The sequence below is a fragment of the Microcebus murinus genome, chromosome 2, assembly GCF_040939455.1.
Source record: "Microcebus murinus isolate Inina chromosome 2, M.murinus_Inina_mat1.0, whole genome shotgun sequence".
Lineage (NCBI taxonomy): Eukaryota > Metazoa > Chordata > Mammalia > Primates > Cheirogaleidae > Microcebus > Microcebus murinus.
This window is the reverse complement of record NC_134105.1, coordinates 73,031,179-73,053,430: the sequence shown is the minus strand read 5'-3', so window position 1 is coordinate 73,053,430 and position 22,252 is coordinate 73,031,179. Positions and strand designations below refer to the sequence as shown.

The following is a 22,252-nucleotide window of genomic DNA, read 5'->3' as shown; positions in this document are numbered from 1 at the left end:
TTAAGCTGGAGAAGTCAAGTACCAGCAGACAGCTCCACACGCTAGCTGAGACCAGGATCACTTCAGCCATTTCATTAGCCTTATAATAATAGGACTTTGTAATTTGTAAAATTGAATTTTTGGACCCCATTTGCTCAGTTATAGTGGGTTTACTATACACATGGGGTGAATGTAACAAAAGGGGAAGCATAGACTGCTACGTGACTGTGAAGTGAGGTGGTGAGGGAAAGACTCTCTGAGGGAGGGATATTTAACTGAAACTTGAAGAGTGAGTAGGAATTAGCCCAGGTGAAGGAGTGGGAAGATGGTTCCAGGCAGAAAGAGCCTCCTCCAGGAGCCTTCCCTAGTCCCCTAGACTGGGTTAGGTCCTATCCCTTGGTGTTCCCAAGGTCTTGCTGGGTGTTTACTCCTATCCTACACTTACCGCATGTATCACAAAAATCTTTTTCTCTGTTTATCTCCCTCCACTAGACTGTAAGCTCCTTCAGGATAGGGACTAAGTACTTAGTACTTCCCTCTATGTGAAGTAGGGAAGAGGAGTTAGAGAAAGACCCTCACTGGGCAGAGGAATTGAGAAAGGTAGCCCTCTGTGCAGAAGAATTAAAAACAGGCTAATGCAGGCTCATGGGGACAAGGATTGCTTCACAAGAAAGGGCACCTTTGTGGGAAGAAAATGGCACCCTTTCCTATGGATGGATTCAGGTCCATTCACCTGCTTGCTACCTACATACAATGCACAAATTCCACAACTACATAGAGGCCCTATGGATTTTTCACGGTAGTCTCTGCTGTGACTAGGATAGGGTCTGACATGTAGTAAATGTTTACAAAATAGCCTATAAAAATAAAAGCTTAGACTAGCAACACCAGTACTGGCTTAGTACCCTGTGTATTCCAGATTGTCAAGTATGGATATAGAGGTGCTTGGCAAAATATGGCAGTGCCATGTGAGAGGCAGTTGTTGCCAGCCAGAAGGCTCACCTGCAGCCATTGCAGATAGTTTGCCAAATCAGGGGAGGAATGAAGCAGCTAGCAGGACCTGTTCCTGAGTACAGATGCGAGTCCCTTAAGAGACCGCAGGGGTTTTAAGGGTCCTGCAGCAAAAAGTGGTGACAAAACCCAGTGAAGTCTGGATTATTTCAGAAGCAAAGAATGCACTTGTAGCTGAACTATTCTCCAATGTTCTGTATCCCTTACTTAGCTCAATTATGAAAACAGAGTCTCCCTCTGTTGCCCAGGCTAGAGTGAGTGCTGTGGCGTCAGCCTAGCTCACAGCAACCTCAAACTCCTGGGCTCAAGCGATCCTCCTGCCTCAGCCCCCCGAGTAGCTGGGACTACAGGCATGCACCACCATGCCTAGCTAATTTTTTCTATGTCTATATTAGTTGATCAATTAATTTCTTTCTATTTTTAGTAGAGACAGGGTCTTGTTCAGGCTGGTTTCAAACTCCTGACCTGGAGCAATCCGCCTGCCTCAGCCTCCCAGAGTGCTAGGATTACAGGCGTGAGCCACCGCGCCCAGCCACTACTAATGTTTCTGAAAGTCAATTTACCAAAACAGGTTTGGGAGAGTTTTAAAAAATGTCAGGTAGTTATTGTATTCCATTGATTATAAAATATCACTAAAAGGTGTGTCATTATTTCATAAACCCCTATGAAAGAAAAGACCATCAATTACAAACTATGATTTGTAAGACACTTACTTGATTTCAGAGATGTTACAACATTTTTTAAAAGTGCCATAGAATTGATGAAATATCAATTACAAATACATCTCTTTTTGTGGTATGTTGTTATATATCTTTAAGGAAAATAAGTTATTTATTATCCTGATGAGAACAGACTAACAGTTCAAGTTCCCTTGACAGGTGTATCTTCATGGCAGAGTACAGTTTGCTATCAAAGTTTCATGACACCATCTGTTGAGATCATATTCATCTAATTCTATGCTCATCAAGCAAGTAATTTGGTGTTCCTACACCCTTCTCTATGGGGAGGGAATGTGTTGACCAATCTGCCTGAGTATTCCATTATGCTTGGCAGTGAGATTTACTGTAAATTAATATGTTTGCATGTGATTTATCCATTAGTCTCCTATACATTTCATTTATCTGAACTTGAACAACTCTAGTTCAACTGATTCTCAACCTGTGAAGCTAAGAGCCAAACCCTGGAGGAAAATGACTCCAGAGTCTTATCATCACTAGGTGAGGCACTAGTTGAGCAATAAGCTGACTTTTCTTTGTCAACTTTAACATGCAAATGGCACATGTGGCTTTTGATCTATTCCACTATGAGATATTTGAGAGCTAAGTGTGTTCTGTTTACCTTTGCATCCTCCAAGGGGCCCAGCACAATGATATGCTGATGAGTAGAATAGTAAATGTGTTCCTAGATATTAGAAATAATTTTTACTAAATATGTATATACTTAATACACATTTTGTTTTATGTGGTTTTGTTTTAACTTTGATTTTGAGATCTTTATTATCTATTTGCTCAACTTCCCCATTCCCTGGTAAATTGACAGTTGAGTGTATATTTTTGTCTAGTTTGTTCATTGAACTACAAAGGCTCCTCATTCATTCAACACTATCGAATATCTGCAAGGAACTGTCTTATTCATCTTGTTTCTGAAAGTGCCTAGCATAGTGTCTTGCATAGAGTAAGCAATCACTGAATGTTGATTGAATTGAATGGAATTATTTATTGCATACCTGCTATGTGTAAGGCTCTGTGTTGGGGTCAGTGTGGGGCAAGAACAAATATAAAACTTGGTTTCCGTTTACTTCTTCATCTCTTTCTGCTCCAAATAGACTCCCTATCCCCATTCCAATGAACAAACATACTGAACTACTAGTAGTTCCACAAAAGTGACCTGCCTTACAGTTTTGGTACCAAAAGGTGGGTCCAAAACTAGTGAAATCCTAAGCAAAATCCAAAACTTGATTTGACTTCATTACTAGGATAGTAGGTTAACTAATGTTTCTTTTTTTCTTTTTGTCTGAAATTAATAACCATCAGAATGAGGAGAATTATGTGTTTTTTTATTATTATTTAACAATGAATTGCATTTTTTTTTCAGTAAGTTATTTAAGACCATGGTTTACTTAATATCTTTTTTAGGTAATTCTATTCACTTGGAATAACTAATGGATTCAAACACTATGCTAATATGGTCAGATTTTAACATCTTAACAGTAGCCATGTCTTGGTTTTCATTCCTTTTCTTCTTTTAAAAAGATTCTTCATCAGGTATATTCATCAAAGCATCATTTTATTCACAGTGAGTAGATGTGCTTTGTGAATTTTCCCCCAGGGTCAAACTGTTTTCTGCATCTTGATTTTTATTCTCAACTGCAATTTCCTTTTAATGTCTTTGAATATTTTGACATTGAGTCACATAACCGGGCCTTGGATTTTCCCAGTTGCCTGCATTCTTTTTTTATCTTTTTGCATTGCCTTTTTCAAGCTTACTTACTATTTTCTTCCACTCATGGACAGCTTTTGAGATCTATTTCGTTTATAAAGAGTTTCATCAACTATTACTACTTCTACTATTATAATTGCTATTATTACTAATTCTACAGTATTACAGTTCATTTGCCAAGTTCTAGTGCACAAAACAGCTTCATTGGTGAGACAAGTTCTCCATCACTGAGGCTGAATTCTAAGTGATTCTATCTGCTTGGGGTATGATGTGTCTGCACATCAGTCAGTAGTGTACATTCACAACAGTTATTTGTTGGTAACTTCTTTTGTAGTGATACATATAATGTGAGACTTTCCATAATGCACAATATTTTTATTTGTTCTAAGTGCAATCATAAACTGAGAATGTCAAATTTTAATGGATTCTGCAAAAGAAATCATCCAAAGGGCACCCCCCCCCATTGGCTGCAAATATATACACATTTATATTTTATCATTTACTTGTTTGTGTAAACGAAGAAAGAAGATTTGCATTTTGAAAGATTCCAAAGAACTGTGTGACTTTGAGAGGTTTTACTCAATCTCTCTGTGCCTCATTAGGTTGTAATGAAATTGATTGAATTGGAATAATGCCTAGTACATAGTAAGCACTCAGAAGTGTCTGCTATCATTACTAGGTAATGAAGCAATTACTGTAAGTATTTAGTCAAATATCTGTTGCTTGGAATCCACGTTTGCTGATGATGAAGGCACCATTTTATAGGAAAAGAATGTTTCTCATTCTTGTCAAATAAATGCAATTATGGTGTATTCTTCTAAATACCAATAACATCTGGAGGGTTTGGAGGAGCACAGTTTATGATAGTTGCTCAACTACCGAAAATTATTTTATTTTTTAATTTTTTTGATGAGTAAACAGAGGTTCAGAGAAGCCAAAGAACTTATTGAGGCAGAACTAGTACATTCCTTAGGAACTTTTGGTTCATCTTACACGTCAGCAGCTTCTTGTGTGCTCAGTTCAAAAACAAAAGGAGTAGCCCCTAATCAGAGTTTCTCTGCCCTCAGGATCCTATGGAGAAAGCTTATTAAAAAAATTTCCAGAACCCTCTTGGGACCTATTGATTTGCTGAAGGGCTAAGCAGCATCTCAATTGTTTCTTATATAACTTTAATTTGTAGAACCATGGCATATTCAGTAATGCAGGGAGAAAGTATGATCACAGAATCAAATTGGAGCAAACCCAGGACACCTTTTAGGGTAGGCTGTCCGAGTAATGGAGACGCCACATCTGATGCTTTGCCTGGCCATCAAGCATCTCCCAATCATCGGTCCCCTTAAGATCCTAAAGTCTTCCTCTGCCATTACTCCACAGTTGTGACTGGTAAATATTGCATTTTTTAGCTGTTTTCCTCAACAGTTGGAATATAAAGGATTTTTGGCATGCTAGTGATTGTGAAAATCAATCATGGGCCTGCTCCACCTTAAAGGGCCTAGGCATGTTTAGTGTTTGGGTCTTGCAGAGTTTGGGCACCACCATATTTGGAGCGTGCCTACTTTGGGGCGGGAACCTCCTTGGGAGTGATTAGGTCAGCGCTGGGGGAGGTGACCTTGTTTGGTTTCTGGCACCCGAGAACAGTGGAGCACTGTTTCTGCTGCCCCCGTTTGTTTAATAGGCCCAGACGCTCCACCAGCTTGAGGCTGCCCCGGAGCTCCTCGCTGGCCGCCCCACGGCCGGCGGTCCGGCAGAGGCGGGAAAGCAGCGCGCCTGCGCCGTGGGAACCGGGGCCGGAGGCGAAAAGCGGGGAGCGAAGGGGGGCTGTTGGAGCTGAGTAGCGTACAGAGCGGCGTGTGACGCGGGGACGCCGCGCGCTCCCAACGTCGCCCCGGTTTGACGCACACGGCACCAAACTGTGAGTTTCAGGGGTAATTTGGTCGGATTCGCTGGTACCCAAGTGGGTTTCGGGCCTCTGGGCTGTGGCGGCGGCGGGACTGAGGGTGGCGTTAGAACTTGGGGGACCCGGCCTCCGGCGCTTGGGCCCGGGGAGCTACGCCCTAGGCTGGGTCCCAACCATCCAAAAGGACGCATTTTGCCGCACAGGCTAAGATGGCGGCGGCGGCCGAGGAGGCGGAGTTGGTGCTACACAAGGAGCCCGGGCCCCGGGTTCGGGGAGGCGGCGGCCGCGGCGGTCGCGGGGGGCCGCGGAGCCTGAGGTGAGCGGCGGCCGCCGCCGCGGGGCGGGACTCGGCGGGGGGACTAGGGAGGGGGGGCTTTCCGCCGCGGCGTCGGAGGATCCGGTAGCGGACACAAAGGGGCTGAGCTGGGCACTAGACTTGGGGGTTTTGTTTAGTCACATGAAGCTGAGCAGCCACTGAGCAGTAGGGGGAAGGGGCCGAGATCAGGCGGCTTGGGGAGCCTGGCGGTCGCCATTGCACTGAGTAACGGGGCGGTCCGAGAGCAGTCACCAACCCCTCTCGTCTAGGCTGCTCGGTCTCGGCCAGAAGCGCCGGCTCTGGCGTTAACTGTACACACCCCTCCCCTTACTTGGGACAGGACCGCATAACCCTCCCCTCCCCCTGTTCTGCAAGATCTTATGCCGTTAGGTGCCTGCGAAGTAACCGCAAGAGGTAAATCGCTCGAAGTGTTTGGGTTGCCAAGGGCTTGGTGGGTGTCCAGCTAAAGCTTTTTGCCTCTTCAGGTCTGATTCCCTGGCCTTTGTGTCTCTTGGGAGCGTAACCTCTGCCAGAGGAAAGCAGGTGTGCTCCACTTCTCCTGTGAACCTGAAGATGAGTTGCCCCAGACGCTTCTCAGTGATTGGAAACTTAGGTGGTGGAGCTAAAGGTTTCTTGAGACTTCCACGGACGACTGTCTTGTTGGGATCCATCTATGGTTTAGCAGCGTTAGTGGAAAAGTTTTCTTGAACTGTTTAAGTAATATTGACTTAAATATAATTGTTACGAAACTTTAATATTTAGACTTAAGATTTTGTGTGATCATTAAACTCAACAGGGGATAAACACAGTTGAGAGCCTGAATGATGCTCCTGTTTTGTACACAAGTTAATAGTCTCAGCAGAAATACCAAAACACCTTTACCTCTTCTGGCCAGTTCTGACTAATACCACGCTGTTTCATCTGGATGATAGACTAGATTTGCCTTAATCATGTATTCCCTCCCTGCAGTAGTTTGCTTTACACTTTTTGGTCCCACAAGAAGGAAAGCATTTCGAAAAATAGGCATCTGAAGTTCCTCAAAGAAAGGAAATGCTGTTTGCCTTTAGTGCCATTTGTAAGTATCAAGGGGACTTGATGGCAGCAACATTGCATTTTGGTAGGTTTGCCATGAAAAAACTAGTTTTTGTAATGAGGTTATAATATAGCTTAGACATTTTACTAGGTGAAACATGAAGGCTTGATTAGTATTAATGTAGTGGTATGTATATCGCTGTTAAAAATCGTGGTGTGTTAGAATTTCTAACAATTTAAAGTGATACTGCACTTAACATCATACTTTGTGTTGGTATTAACTCAGTAATACAAGATTTTGAAGCAGCTAATGTTTTGTGTTTGCCATTAACAACAGAATTACTTGATTGAAGGGGTATTCAAACACGTTTAGATCACTATAATTAGATCTGTGTTCGAATTGAAATTTGAACTTTTCAACATTACTTAAAACTTTCATTTTCCTTGTTTGTTTTCATATTTATGTTTTCCCTTTTTTAGCATTTCTTCTAATAGAAAACAATCTTGTATTAATGAGTAGGAGCTATATTAACATTAGCATACTATATTCCTGGATCGTACAGTTTCACAGTGGAAGGAATCTCAGAACAACTACCCTTAACCTGTCTTTTACAATATATGGAGGAACAGATGATTAAGTTAGTGGTGTAAGGGAAGATTGTCTTTTAGCTTTTACCCCATTGCTGTTTTCGTTTTTCATATTGCAAGTATGATAAGGTTAATATCGGCAACTAATAATGATTAAAAAAGAAAAGCAAGGGAGTGTTATTGAGAATACTTGTAAATTAAATATTATATTCATGAGAACATCTGTAACAGTTAAAAACTTTTCTTTAATGTTATATGGTGACTTAGTTTTTAAAGTGACTTTCAATGAAACAAATTCATACACAAATGCAGACATTTCAGATAATTTCAGAGTAGTGTTGCTTTTAAATTTTGAGGTTTTCCAAAAGCTATCTTTGACCCAGAAATTGAAAAGTTAAAAAACAACAACAACTAGGTACTTGATAAACTTCTTGGAAAGTTTGAAATAACTGCCAATTATTGCCAGTTATTACATAAGAAAAGAAATGAGGTACATGCTGAAAACCAACAAGCTAGTGCCTTTTTTTTTGTAATAGTGTTTTGGTTGGATAAATGAACATGCCACTCAGAGTGTTTCTTTTGTTTAAAACAACTTTTTAAGACTAACAACAACAACTACTACTGCTGAGTAGATTTGTATATTCTGTTAGGAAATTCAATAAGTAGTAAAATCATTTATGGTGGGATCCTACCAGTGGTCTTTAACTTCTTTGGATGTCAAATTTAGCAGCAGGTTAAATTGTTTTAAAGTTTTAAAGTTTTTATGGGCCATTTAAGGTGCTTTTAAATTATTGAATTTTCTAAGAAATTATAAGCTATTTGATAATTTTCAACACTATGTAAGTGAGTGGATTTAATTCACTTTAGTTTTGTGATAATTAGGGTTACTTTCAGGTTATTTGTAGTTATAAAGTAAGTCTGTCACTTACACACCTTAAACATTTTCCAGTTTTAATTTGTCATTTATGTTATAAGAGGGAGAGTTTGGTTGAATTGAGACTATAATGGGTAGCAGGAGGGGAAAAGAAAAACTCGAGGAGAGTCATAGAAGTGATGGGGATATCTGCAATTTAGAGAAAGGTGAAGTCTATCTTTCTGTCATCCCAGATACACTATTATTAATACTTGTTTAGGGTTACTTATTTAGACTTTTAGGATGTGATTTTGGAAGGAAAAGAGGGAATTTTATTCTTGTGGGAATGCTTTTTATTTAGATCTTTAGGCAGTTACAGCTTGTGGCAAATGTAGAAATTGCCTTGTTGAATTATCTAGCCCTACTTTTGCAAAGCACTAATTTTAGTAGTCCTTTAAAAAAAGTGTTATTTACATTTTTTAAGTTGATAGCCTTGCAAAATATGAGAATGAAGAATGGATGCTATAATACTTAAGATGCATATTTAAATTAGTTTTAAATGTTTTTACATTTATTGGTTATTAATCCCTCTGGTATAGGGAATCTGTTTTGTACATGGAGAATCTATATATATTGAACAAAATTATGAGATATAGGATTGACTGAAGTAGGTCTAGAAATGGTGTTTTTGATGCAGATTTATTAGAGAGAAATAGCTGCTTTGATAGTGCAAGCCATTTACACCATTTAGTTTTGAGGGACTTGAGAATAATCAAACTGATTCTAGCACTAGCTCACCCTGCTGGTTGGCTGAAGTATTTCTCCTCTTTCCACTGGGGTTGGGGACCAAACATAAAACCAAACATAAAGATCACATGTGACCTAGAGGGTAGTAGAACACCAAATACAGTTCAGTTTTTCTTCAGGGAGATGGAGTTCCCATGAAAAAAGTGTTTTTCCTCACCTCTAAGGTCTCAGTTGCTCCACCCTTTAATTTTTTCTCAGATCTGCCAAAGTTAACTGGAATTACCATCCTTTTGGAACTTAACTAGGATCTTTTACGTGATTATGGAGAGTTAGTATGTTTTTGTTCTTTTAAATTCAAGATAAGAAATCCTTTGACAATTGAGAAATATTAGGAAGAAAAACAGAAAGTCCCGTGAGATAACGTTCCAAGAGGAAAAAAGCAGAGGATATCAAGAGGAAGAGGAGGAAGAACCTGCCAGGGCAGAAGCAGTAGCAGTGCACTTCTCTTGGGGGAAAATGAGACTGGATTAAGGTTAGCACTTAAGAGATTTCCTTTCTACTCTCTCTCTATTAATCTTTGCTCTACTTCTGTCTGAAGGTGTAGCCTTCTCATTTCATTTGGGATTCTTAGAACTGGAATCTTACAAATAAAAGTTTAGATAAGTGATTTTTTTCCCTTGGAATTTAATTCTGTTAGTCTAGATTGTGGAAAAACTGAAGTTGGTTAGAGTGATAAATACAGTTTTATATATTAAGCATTTTAGTATGTAGATCATTTAAACTGAAACTACAGCTTTAAAAAAACTTTTTATACTGACTCTAGAAATGTAAATATGACATTTCTAGAGTCAAATAAACAGTTGAAAATTAAAATAACACCTAATAAAGTATAGGATTAAAGTACTTTACAGTTTTCAGAGCATGTTTATCTGTAGTCTATCAATTATTTACCTAATTTCTAAAAAAAGATTAATATTTTAATTCTTTCTTGTTTATCATTTTAATTGTAAGTATTTTTTTCATTAGTTTCATGATGAAGATGTTAAATATAGTCATCCACTACATAATTAGGTCAACAATGGACAGCATATACAATGGTGATCCCATGAGATTATAATACCGTATTTTTACTGTACCTTTTCTGTGTTTGCATGCCCAAATACTTACCATTGTGTTACAGTTGCCTATGCATTCAGTACAATAACATGCTGTACATAAGCATGATATAGCCTAGGAGCAGCAATAGGCTATACCATGTACCTTAGGTGTATAGTAAGCTATACCATGTAGGTTTGTGTAAGTACACTCTATGATGTTTGCACAACTACCATATCACCTAATGATGTTATTTTTCAGAATGTATCCCCATGGTTAAATGATGCTTGACTGTATAACTAGTACTTTCAGAGCACTGTTTATTGGGGAGGGGGGTTGATTCCCAATTTATTGTTGAATGGGTTTTAATGGTAGAAGTTTTGACAAAGTTGGAAATAATTGCCTTTTGCTTACTAGTGACTTACTGAATATTTTACATACATGTGTATATGTACACACACACATAGAATTACGGTTGCATTTGTAATTATGCATATATAAAGAGGCAGGATGGGATAAGGTTTAAAAGTGTAAGCCTTCAAGTAAAACTGGTAGGGTTCTAATTTATTTGTGTGATCACTGTGCAAGTAGATTTAATAATAATTGCCATTTTTATAGAGGTTTAGGGTTTACATTACATAATTCATGTAAAGTTTATAGCTTTCTGGCATACAGTGAATGCTGGGTAAGTGTTATCTGTTAGAATAAGAATACTTCTTACCATTGTTTAATTCTTTCAATGATAACTTGAAATTTCCACCTGTGAGTGATTTGGAGTTGCATACTTTTGTTAATGTCCATTTTTAGGCCATGTTTATAAAAACAAGGTTGTTATAAAGGAAGTAAGAGGCAGTTATCAAAATATACCTTCTCTGATTTTAGCAGCAAAACCTTATAACCAGGTTAAATATTTCAGAATGCATTCCCTGTTAGGACTGTCAGCTGATGAGTAGATGCACTTGGGAATGAGTACATTTTGGTGAAGTTATTTCCCAACCATTGCGTTGGTTTGTCTTTGTTACAATTCCCTGAATTTCTTCACTTTCCTTTAAATTTTTGACTGTGAGGGCGATGTTGACCATTAGTAGAGAGAAGAGGGTAAGTGGCTATATGTATTTATATGTAATGTACATACAAATCCTAGATGAGAGTGAGAAGTGGCTATCATAGTAGCAAGATTGAGGGGGAGAATGTGATCTTTTCCTTGAATAAGTGCAGGGAATTTCCCCAAACAGCATTTCCTTTTGCTGTTTCTCTCTTATAGCTTATTTTGTATATGTCTGTGCTGGTATAGTGTTAAAGTTATCATTTCTTTCTTTAATTTTCTTTTTACCACCTACTTCCTTCCACCACAAACACAAATTTTAAATGTTTAGACAAAATTGTAAAAGACAGCTAGTAAAAATACTTTTAAGTTCACATAAGGAGGGGTGCTAGTGTGAAAATTAGAAGTTTTTCATTTATGCTTGAAAAATATTTTCAGCAGTTTGAAAAATGGATGGGAGGAAAGTTACTATAATCTTATCATCATATAATCATTGGTATTAAAGGAAAGGAAGATGACACTGACATTAATTAAGCATCTGTATGCCCCTTTTAATAATCCTGTGATGTATATATTCCCATTTTACATGTGAGGAAACAAACAGATTCAGGTCATATAGATTATATAGATAGTAAATAATGGAGGTTTAAACCTCAGCATATCTTGAGAACAGTCTAAAGATGAGACCTTTCTATTCTGCCTTCCTGTCCTTCCTGTATGTCTTTCCTTTTAGCTAGTTGTTACACATTTTATAAGTTTTATCTCCTGGTTTTAAAAGTGAACATTATAAAAGCATTTTTCTGCCTACCCTTATTTCAAGTGGTATCTTATTACCCACATTGTCTATTCATACCACCATATAAAGGTTCTTTGTCTTGTCTGCTGGACATTGGTACAGTGATATTGGCCAGAATGGAAGCTGCCTTTTTCTTTACTGAGTGACTGAGGTGAAAAAAATCAAGCTTAATCAGAACTAATACTCTGTGGCTGCAGTCCCCAAACCCTGGGTGCAGATCAGTACCAGTCTGTGGCCTTTTAAGAACCAGGCACAGTAGGAAGTGAGCAGCGGGCCAGTGAATGAAGCTTCATCTGTATTTACAGCCGCTCCGTATTGCTCCCATCATCACCTCAGCTCTGCCTCCTATCAAATCAGCAGTGGGATTAGCTTCTCATAGGAGCACTAACTCCAGAATGTAAACTGCACATGCAAGGGATCCAGGTTGCATGCTCCTTATGAGAATCTAATGCCTGATGATCTGAGGTGGTAGTGCTAGTGTTAGGGAGCAGCTACAAATACAGATTATCATTAGCAGAGAGGTTTGACTGCACCAGAAATGTAATGTGTTTGAATCATCCTGAAACTGCCCCTCCTCTCCCATGAAAATTGTCTTCCATGAAAACAGTCCCTGGTGCCCAAAAGGTTGAGGATAACAGCTTATGGGATGAGGATTGCTGCTTATGGGATGAGGATGCCATCTATCCTTTCTGGTGGGACATTTAACACAAAATTGAATATAAGTAAAATGTAGATCACATTCAGTTTATGACCATCTGAAAATAACTTTTCCCATATTACACTTTGAAATGCCATAAGCTTCCTTATTAAAAATCTTAAAATGATATGGAAATTAAGTGGCACTTAAATCCTAGTTACTATTAGTAATTCCTAATATAATATTTAATTTATAAAAGAAAATCACTTAATATTGAATTCTTACACTCTCATTGGGAAGATGATGACATTTATAAAGAGAATTTGTGGGACATAGTGACTATAGTTAATATTTTATACTTGAAAAGTATTAAGAATGTATATTTTAAGTGTTCACAGTACAAAAAAATGATAAGTATGTAAGGTAATACATATGCTAACTAGCTTGATTTAGCCATTTCACAATGTATACATATTTAAAACATGTTTTACACCATATATGTATAAAGTTTTTATTTATCAATAAAAAATAAAGAAAAAGGTCATTTGTGTGGCATTTCTAAATAGATTGTATAGGTCAGCATTGCCCAATAGAAATATAAGTTGAGCCACAAATGTAATTTTAAATTTTCTGTAGCCACATCGAAAAACTAAATAGGTAAAATTTTATTAATGTATTTTATTTAACCCAGTATATCTAAAAATTATTCTAACATATGAACATGATTGAAATATTTTACTTTATTTTTTTCCATACCAGAGTCTTCAAAATCTGGTAGTATTACATACTTAAATCATATCTTAATTCAGACTAGCTAGACTTAAGATACTCTGTAGTTGCATATGGCTACTGTATAGGATAGTTACAGGTATGGATAGTAAGTTCTGTAGGGGTATAGAGAAAGAATAAAGTAGAAATTGAACTGAATCTTAAAGGATGGCTGAGCAAAGAGAATGCTTGAGAAGGATATTTCTGTAAAGAAATGATGGGAATTACAGTAGGAGATACAGTTAATAATAGAGTGGCTGGAATCCAGTTTAGGGAATTTGATTGGCGGGGGTGGAGTATGAGAGAGAGAGAGAGATTATATATTGGAGGATGCCTAATTCATGTCTTGTACATGAGTACTTGATGAATATTGAATTTACGGGAGAATGAATATGATACAGAATACAAAAAAAATGCTGGCAAAAATACACTAACAAAGCCTTATGGGTCTTCAAAGGTGAAAGAGTTCCATTTAGGGAATATTGATGTTGTGTGATTAGCAATATGATGGAGATTGGTAAAAAAATATGAAAATTGAGAAAAGTTTTTTAGATTTGGCCATTATTGATGACTTGTTTTTAAACATTTTATTTAGGTATAATTTATATACAGTGAAGTATACAAATCTTATGAAACTTGATGAAGTTTTACATGTAAATACACCCAGGTAACTTTTATCCAGATCAAAATACAAAACATTTTCTGGACTGAAAAAGGTGTCTTGTGCCCTTCCTATTGATTCCCCCTTGCAGAAGTAACCACTATTCTGACCTCTATCACCATAAATTAGTTTTGCTTGTTTCTGAACTGGCTTATGGCATACTTCTCCTCCTTTGCAAGGGCAGTGAGAATTGATGCTTTAATCTGTCTCTTTTTTCTGTCTTTGTTTGGCATTGCTATGTGAATTTGGAAGTAAATCAAATGATAGTTGGTACTGTGGTCCTTCTTGGTCATTCTTTTTTGCAGTGTGGTTTATGCCAAGATCAGAAAGGTGCTTCTTAGTGTTCTTCATTAATAGTATCCCTTTAAAAGTTTTATGACTTGAAAATTTGTTGAGAATGCAGAGATTTGAATTGCCTTCACAGATAACATAGTTGTCTGGCTAGCTTTCATTACAGTATTCTCGAGGCAAATAGCCAAGAAGTAGGTGGAGGAGGTCTTGGATTGCCTCCTTATATAGATGCCTTTGGAGCCTTTTTAATAGTAGCTTCCAGGCATTTACATGTAAGTTAGCAGTCAGGCATTTTAGGTTGCTTAATAAGGTATTCGGATATTTCTGATTGTGATTGTAGAGGTAGGAATAAATAGGTATACTTCTGTTTATAGGTATACTTCTGTATGCAGGTATTCATCTCTCAGAAAGATTTTGATATTTGTTCATGTGTAAATAACTAGAATGTTATTTTATGGACAGTTGCACAAAAGTTTGAGTGACTAAAGCCCATGAAGGAGACTTTATAAACTGAAACCTAAAATAGAATTATTGAGTATGATCTTTACTTCTAGTTGAATCAGTTTTTTTCCAAATGGAATTAATAGTTACAGCATTATTTTTCATAAGTAGCTTATATAGTATAGCAATATTAAATTGGCACTTTTGGGAAAAAGAATTTTTTTTTGAAATATGTAGTATAATAAATTTGTAAAAAGTACATAATAAAAAAATGTGTGCCTTCACATTCTAGTACACCTAGTTTTGAGGAATGGGTATGTTGTATAAATGGTGAAGACATGAAAATACTTTTTCATTAACATTTGGATTTTGAATTCTTTTGAGCTTATGACTGAAAATATTTACTCTATATACAGAAGTTTTATCTTTTGGAATTTGTAATAAGTTTGTTTAGTATACTCTTGCTCCAAAGATTTTAATAGTTGTCTTGAAAAATAACATAAATAATAAAAATTTAAAAATAATGAAACCTCATCTGTCAACTTTGTTGTAGCTTTTGTGAGGCATACAAGGCTGAAGCAAAATTGGTTTAAAGATTAGACATTGAAAAAGTATATGTTTATTAGCTCCAAAATATTATGACTTACACGTAGTTTTTTGGGCTAGATTTAGAAAATAAAAAGTATGAAATAATTACATTATTTTTAATTATAGCTTTAAGAACAGACTTCTGTATGTAGAAAAAATACATTCAAGGGTATGTTCTGTGTATTCATGTTTTGGCAAAAATGAATGTTATATTTGAATTTAGTTTTGGGAGATTTGATTTTTTGTATTCAGAAAAATCTTGTTTGTATGGTGGTATTTCTCCTAATCTTCCTTTGTTTTAACTGGGTTAGTTATTATACAGCATTCATTTAATATCTCATTGGAGGTACCAGTGTGCATACAGAGAGCACAGATTATGGTTCTTACTCTGAAGAGCTCATGATCTAAGACACAATTTGAAGAGTACTTAATTATGAAATATTTGAGTTGCTGAACTGACATAAAAATGGTCTATAATAAAGTTAGATTAATTAATAAAGCTTTTTGGCAAAATATTTTTTACATAGATTTTTAAAGAAGTGTGTATAGATAGGTAGAAAAGGAAGGGAATATCAGCTAGGGAGAAGAGCATGTCAAAAAGCACAGAGATGAGAATTATGGAATGAAAGCATTTGCCTTGTTTAAAGTAGAGTCTTTTTTAAATGAATGGTATGATTGGAGAAGAGATTGAAGTGAGGAAGGCTAGTTAGAAGTATTGTCTTGATAAGTGGGGGAAAGGTATATTAAGAGTAAGGATAAGTAGTTTTATTTTATTTTAATTTTTTTATTTGTACAAATTTATGGGGTACATATGCAGTTTTGTTACATGCTTAGATTGTGTAGTAGTTTAGTTAAGGCTTTTAGGATATCTTACCCAAATGATGTACATTGTACCCATTAACTAATTTTTCATTATCTGTCCTCCTCCCACCCTCTCACCCTGCTGAGTCTCCTTTGTCATTCTACTCTCTATGTCCATATGTACACATATTTTAGCACCCATATATGAGTAAGAACATATAATATTTGACTTTCTCTACTTGGCTTGTTTAATGGTCTCCATTATGTCTCTGTTGGTGCAAAAGACATGATTTCATTCTTTATGGTTGAATAGTATTCCATTGTGTATGTATACTGAGTTTCCTTTATTCATTCATCCATTAATGGACTCTTACGTTGATTCCATATCTTTGCTATTGTGAATAGTGTTGCAATAAACATACAAGTATCTTTTTAACATGATATTGATTTCTTTTCCTTTGGGTAGATACCCAGTAGTAGGATTGATGGATCTAATGGTAATTCTATTTTTATCTTAGAGAAATCTCCATACTGTTTGTAGTAGAGGTTGTACTAATTTACATTTTCACCAACAGTGTATAAGATTTCCCTTTTCTCCACATCCTCACCAACATCTGTTATTGTTTGTCATTTTAGTAGTAGCTCTTCTGACTGAGGTAAGATGATAACTCATTGTGTCTTTAACTCACATTTCTCTGATATTTAATAATTTTGAGCATTTTTCATGTATTTGTTGGCCATTTGTATGTCTTCTTTTGAAAAGTGTCTATGCATGCCCTTTGCTCACTTTATAAATGGGATCGTGGATTTTTTTGTTGAATTGTTTGAGTTCCTTGTATATTCTGGATATTGGTCCGCTGTCTGATGAATAGTTTGTAAATATATTCTCCCATTCTATAGGTTGTCTTTGCTTTTGAGGCATTACTCATAAATTCTTTGCCTAGACTAGTGTCCAGACAAGTTTTTCTTAGGTTTTCTTATAGTATTTTTATAGTTTCAGGCCTACATTTAAGTCTTTAATCCATTTTGAGTTTTTGTTTTAGTTTTTGTTTTTAAGAGACAGGGTCTCACTGTTGCCTAGGCTTTGTCAGAGATCAGTTGGCTGTAAATATGTGGCTTTATTTGTGGGTTCTCTCTTCTGTTTCACTGATACATGTGTCTGTTTTTATACCAGTACCATGCTGCTTTGGTTACTGTTAACTTGTAATATAATTTGAAGTCAGGTAATGTGATACCTCCAGCTTTGTTCTTTTTGCTTAGGGTTGATTTGGCTATTCAGGCTCTTTTTTGGTTTCATTGTTTTTTAGGATTGTTTTTTCTAATTATTTGAAAAATCACATTGCTATTTTGATAGGGATTGAATCTGTATATTGCTTTGGGTAGTATTTTCATTTTAATGATAATTCTTCTGATCTATGAGCATGGGATGTTTTTCCATTTGATTGTGTCATCTACAATTTCTTTCATTAGTGACTTTACAGTTTTCTTTGTATAGACCTTTTATATCCTTAGTTAAATTTATTCCTAAGTATTGTATTATTTTTTGTAGCTAGTATAAATGAGATTGCTTCTTGATTTCTTTCTCAGCTAGATTGTTATTAGTATTAGAAACACTACTAATATTTGTACATTGATTTTTTTTTTTTGCATCCTGCAGTCTATACTGAATATATTTATCAAATCTAAGAGGTTTTTTTTAATGGTATTTTTAGGTTTTTCTAGGTCTAAGATTATATTATCAGTAAACAGGGATAATTTGACTTCTTCTTTTCCAATTGGACAACTTTTATTTATTTTTCTTGCCTGATTGCTCTATCTATGACTTCTGCTACTATGTTCAATAGGAGTGGTAGAAATGGGCATCCTTATCTTGTTCTAGTTCTTAGAGGAAAAACTTTCAACTTTTCCTTGTTCAGTATGATATGTTAGCTGTGGGTTTGTCTTATATGGTCGTTATTATGTGGAGGTATGTTCCTTACGTGCCTAGTTTGTTGAGAGCATTAATTGTAAAGGGATGCTGAATTTTATCAGATATTTTTCTACATCTGTTAAGGTGATTGTGTGATTTTTGTCCTTCTGTTGTTGTGTTGTATTGTGTTTATTGATTTAAGAATGTTGAACCATCCTTGCCTCCTTGGTATAAAACCACTTGATCATGGTCTGTTATCTATTTGAGTTGCTATTGGATTTGGTTTGTTAGTACTTTGTTGAGGACTTTTGTGTCTGTACTCTTCAGGAATCTTGGTCTGTGTTTTTCTTTGTTGTTGTGTCCTTTTCTGGTTTTGGTATCTGGGTGATGCTGGCCTCATGGAATGAGTTAGGGAGAATTCCCTCCTCCCCTATTTTTTGGAAGAGTTTTAGGAGGAATGGTGTTAGAAATTCTTTGTTGGTAGAATTCAACTGTAAATCCATCTGGTCCTGGGCTTTTTCTTTTTTGGAGACTTTATATTACTGATTCACTCTAGCTGCCTGTTATTGGTCTGTTAAGGTTTTTTATTTCTTCCCAGTTCAATCTCAGGAGGTTTTATGTTTCCAGGAATTTATCTATTTTGTCTAGTTTTGGTCTAGTTTATCTATTTTTGTCTAGTTTGTGGGTTGTGGTTGTTTTTTATAGTTTCTGATGATATTTCATATTTCTGTGGTATTAATTCATTTCTAATTTTGTTTATTTGGATCTTCTCTCTTCTTGGTTACTCTGGTGGTTTATCAATTTTATTTATCTTTTTAAAGAACCAACTTTTATTGATCCTTTGTGTTGTTTTTAAGTCTCTTTTCATTTATTAATAGTTCTACTCTGGTCTTTGTTATTCTTCTGTTAATTTTGAGTTTGGTTTGTTCTTGCTTTTCTAATTAATAGAAGTGTGTCGTTAGATTGTTAATCTGTAATCTTTCTACTTTTTTGATGTAGGCATGTAATGCTGTAAAATTCCCTCTTGCATTGCTTTTACTATATACCACAGGTTTTGATGTGTTTTCCATTTTCATTTATTTCAAAAGATTTTTTAATTTCTGTCTTAATTTCTTCATTGAGCCAGTGGTTGTTCAGGAGCATGTTGTTTAATTTCCGTGTATTTGTATAGTTTCCAAGGTTCCTCTTGATATTGATTTCTGGTTTTATTCCACTGTGGTCTGAGAAGATACTTGATAATTTCAGTTTCTAAAAATATGCTGAGACTCGTTTTGTGGCCTAGTATATGGTCTATCTTAGAGAATGTTCTGTGTGATGATGAAAAGAATGTATATTCTGCTTTTGGGTAGCATGTTCTATAAATGTCTGTTTTGTCCATTTTGTCTAAAATACGTTAAGCCCAGTGTTTCTTTGTTGATACTCTGTTTTGATGATCTGTCTGTTGCTGTGAGGGGGTGTTGAAGTCCCCCACCACTATTGTATTACTGTTAATCTCTCTCTTTAGGTCTAATAATATTTGTTTTTTGAATCTGGGTACTCCAGTATTAGTGCGTATGTATTAAGAATTTTTATATCTTTTTGCTGAATTGATCCCTTTATATAATGAGTTTTTTTGTCTTCTTTTTTGTTTAAACTATTTAGCTGTTAGTCTGATGCGTATAGCTACTCCTGCTGTACTTGTTTTTAGTTTCCATTTGCGTGGAATATCTTTTCAACCCCTTTAGTTTGAGACTATTTGTCTTTAAAGGTAAGGTGAGTTCTTGTAAGCAGCATATAGTTGGGTCATGTTTTTTATCCATTGAGCCAATTTGTATCTTTTAAGTGGAGCATCTAATCTGTTTACGTTCAAGGTTAATATTGATGTGTGAGGTTTTGTTCCTATCATATTGTTAGTCATTTTTATAGTTGTTTTATGAATTCTTTCTTTTTCTGTTTTCCGTATGGTTTCAGATGGAATTCTGTAGTGGTGCAATTTGATTCCTTTTTGTTTTTCCTCTGTGAGATTGCTTTACCAGTAAATTTTATACTTTAATGTGCTATAATAATGATGAATACTATACTTTTCCTTCCATGTTTAGGACTCCTGGAACATTTCCTGTAGTGCTGGTCAAGTGGTGACTAATTCCCTTGGCATTTGCTGTCTGGGAAAAAGTGTATTTCTCCTTCATTTATGAAGGGTAATCTTGCTGGATATAATATTCTTTGCTGTCAATTCTTGTCTTTCAGCACTTTGACTATGTTGTCCCATTCTCTTCTGGTCTGTAAAGTTTCTACTGAGAAGTCTACTGTTAATCTGGTGAGGTTTCAGACCCTTTTCTCTTGCTGATTTTACAATTCACTCTTCATTTTGACTTTAGAACTCTAATTAATCTGATTATAATCAATATAATCTGATTCTAATGTGGCATGGTGAAGTCCTTTTTGCACTGTATTTGCCTGGGGATTAGTTAGCCTCCTGTCTAAATCTCTTGCGAGACTTGGGAAGTTTTTATCTATTATTTCATCAAATAGGTTTTCTATACCTTTTGATCTCTCCTCACCTTTGGGAAGTCTGATAATTTACAAATTCAGTCACTTTATGTTGTCCCAAAAGTCTCAATGATTTGCTCCTTTTTAATTCTTTTTTTCTTTATTTTTATCTGACTGGATCATTTTAAAAGACCTATCTTCAGGTTCTGAAATTTTTCCTTCTGCTTGGTCTAGTTTGTTATTGAAGTTTCCAAATGTATTTTGTAATTCAATGAATTTTTCAGTTCCAGAATTTGTGTGTTGTTTTGTTTTTTTTCTTTTTTTTTTTGAGACAGAGTCTCACTTTGTTGCCCAGGCTAGAGTGAGTGCCATGGTGTCAGCCTAGCTCACAGCAACCTCAAACTCCTGGGCTCAAGCAATCCTTCTGCCTCAGCCTCCCGAGTAGCTGGGACTACAGGCATGCACCACCATGCCCAGCTAATTTTTTCTATATATATATTAGTTGACCAATTAATTTCTTTCTATTTATAGTAGAGACGGGGTCTCGCTCTTGCTCAGGTTGGTTTCGAACTCCTGAGCTCAAACGATCTGCCCACCTCTGCCTCCCAGAGAGCTAGGATTACAGGCGTGAGCCACCGCGCCCGGCCTGTGTGTTTTTTAAAGATATCTATATCTATATATCTCCTTGGCAGATTTCTCATTCATATCTTGATTTTCTGAGTTCTGTGTATTGGTTTTCAGAATTCTCTTGTATCTCACTAAGCTTCTTTAAAATCAATATTTTGGATTTTTTTTTATCTAGGATTTCTTTTAGGTTAAGGTCTATTGCTGGAGAATTATTGTATTCCTTTGGGGGTGTCATATTACCTTGCCTTTTCATGTTTTCTGTATGTTTACCTTGATTTCTGCACACGTGGTACAACTGTTGTTACCTTGTATTTTTGAATTTACCTTCGTTGTGTGGGGACTTTTTTCTAAAGATGTGACTAGTATGTTGGTTTGGTAGGTCCTTTTGGCTTTTCTTCTGGGTGTGTACAGTAATGAAGATAGCTGTATGATTTCTTTGGCTATAAACAGTGTTAGTGGTATTTGTGGTTTCCTCAGTGTGTAAAGGTGCTGTTATTGGTGGAGGCTGTGGCGAAGTTGTGCTCGGGCTTGGCATGTCATATGGGCCTATTTTCAGGTTTGAGTGATAGCAGTGGTGGGCTAAGCATGTTTATAATTGTGCCCTGAGGCAGCATATGTTGGCACCTGTATTGGCAGTTCCAGGCAGGCTGATTCTTGGGCTTCTGGGTGGCATTCTCAAGTGTTGGTTATAGTAGCATGTGCCAGGCAGCTGAGCGGGCTCTTGAGCTCCTGAGGTGCAGGCATGGCATAGGTGAAGAACATAGCAGTGAAATGCACTTCTGGGTCTGAATCACTGTGTGCTTGTGTTGGCAGTGGTTGCAATGGATTGTACATGCCAGCCTGTAGGCCAGTAGGTGGCATTTGCAGTTAGGAGCCAACTAAGGTGGTAGCTGTAGGATTGTTTATGTCCACCTCAGCCCCCGAGAGGAGAACATGGGTGTCCTGGGTGGTGAATTGGGTTGTGGAACCAGGAGAGGTAGTTTTAAAATAAATCATGTCAAATATTGTGGCTCCTAAGTTTGTAGTACAGAGCTAAAATAAGAATGAAACAATTTTATCTTCTGGTATTAAAAATAAATTTACTTGGATATGCAGTTTGTATATACATTATTAGCAGTAATTCAGGTACATTTGCTTGTATTAAAAAAACTGACTTGAGATTTTTTTCTGTTACATTTGGTTTGACAACTACATAAAACCCAAGAAAGTTATGTTACAATAACTTTCCTAATTGCTGGTACTTTGAAGTAAAAAATGTTTGA

At 36.4% G+C, this 22,252-nt stretch overlaps 1 protein-coding gene across 17 annotated transcripts in view; it reads left to right on the top strand.

Moving 5' to 3' along the window:
* The first annotated feature begins 5,021 nt into the window (after window positions 1–5,021).
* Window positions 5,022–22,252, top strand: part of ZNF644 (zinc finger protein 644) — a 129,654-nt gene continuing 112,423 nt past the window's right edge. For 5 of the 17 annotated variants that reach the window (XM_075999794.1, XM_012790883.2, XM_012790880.2 and 2 more), the window contains exon 1: window positions 5,022–5,341. The gene's annotated coding sequence lies outside the window, so the exon portion shown is untranslated. Of the gene's footprint in view, window positions 5,643–5,710; window positions 6,057–6,127; window positions 6,329–9,221; window positions 9,395–22,252 lie in introns of those variants that run through there. The other 12 variants (XM_075999797.1, XM_012790870.3, XM_012790882.2 and 9 more) reach the window with 8 other exon arrangements.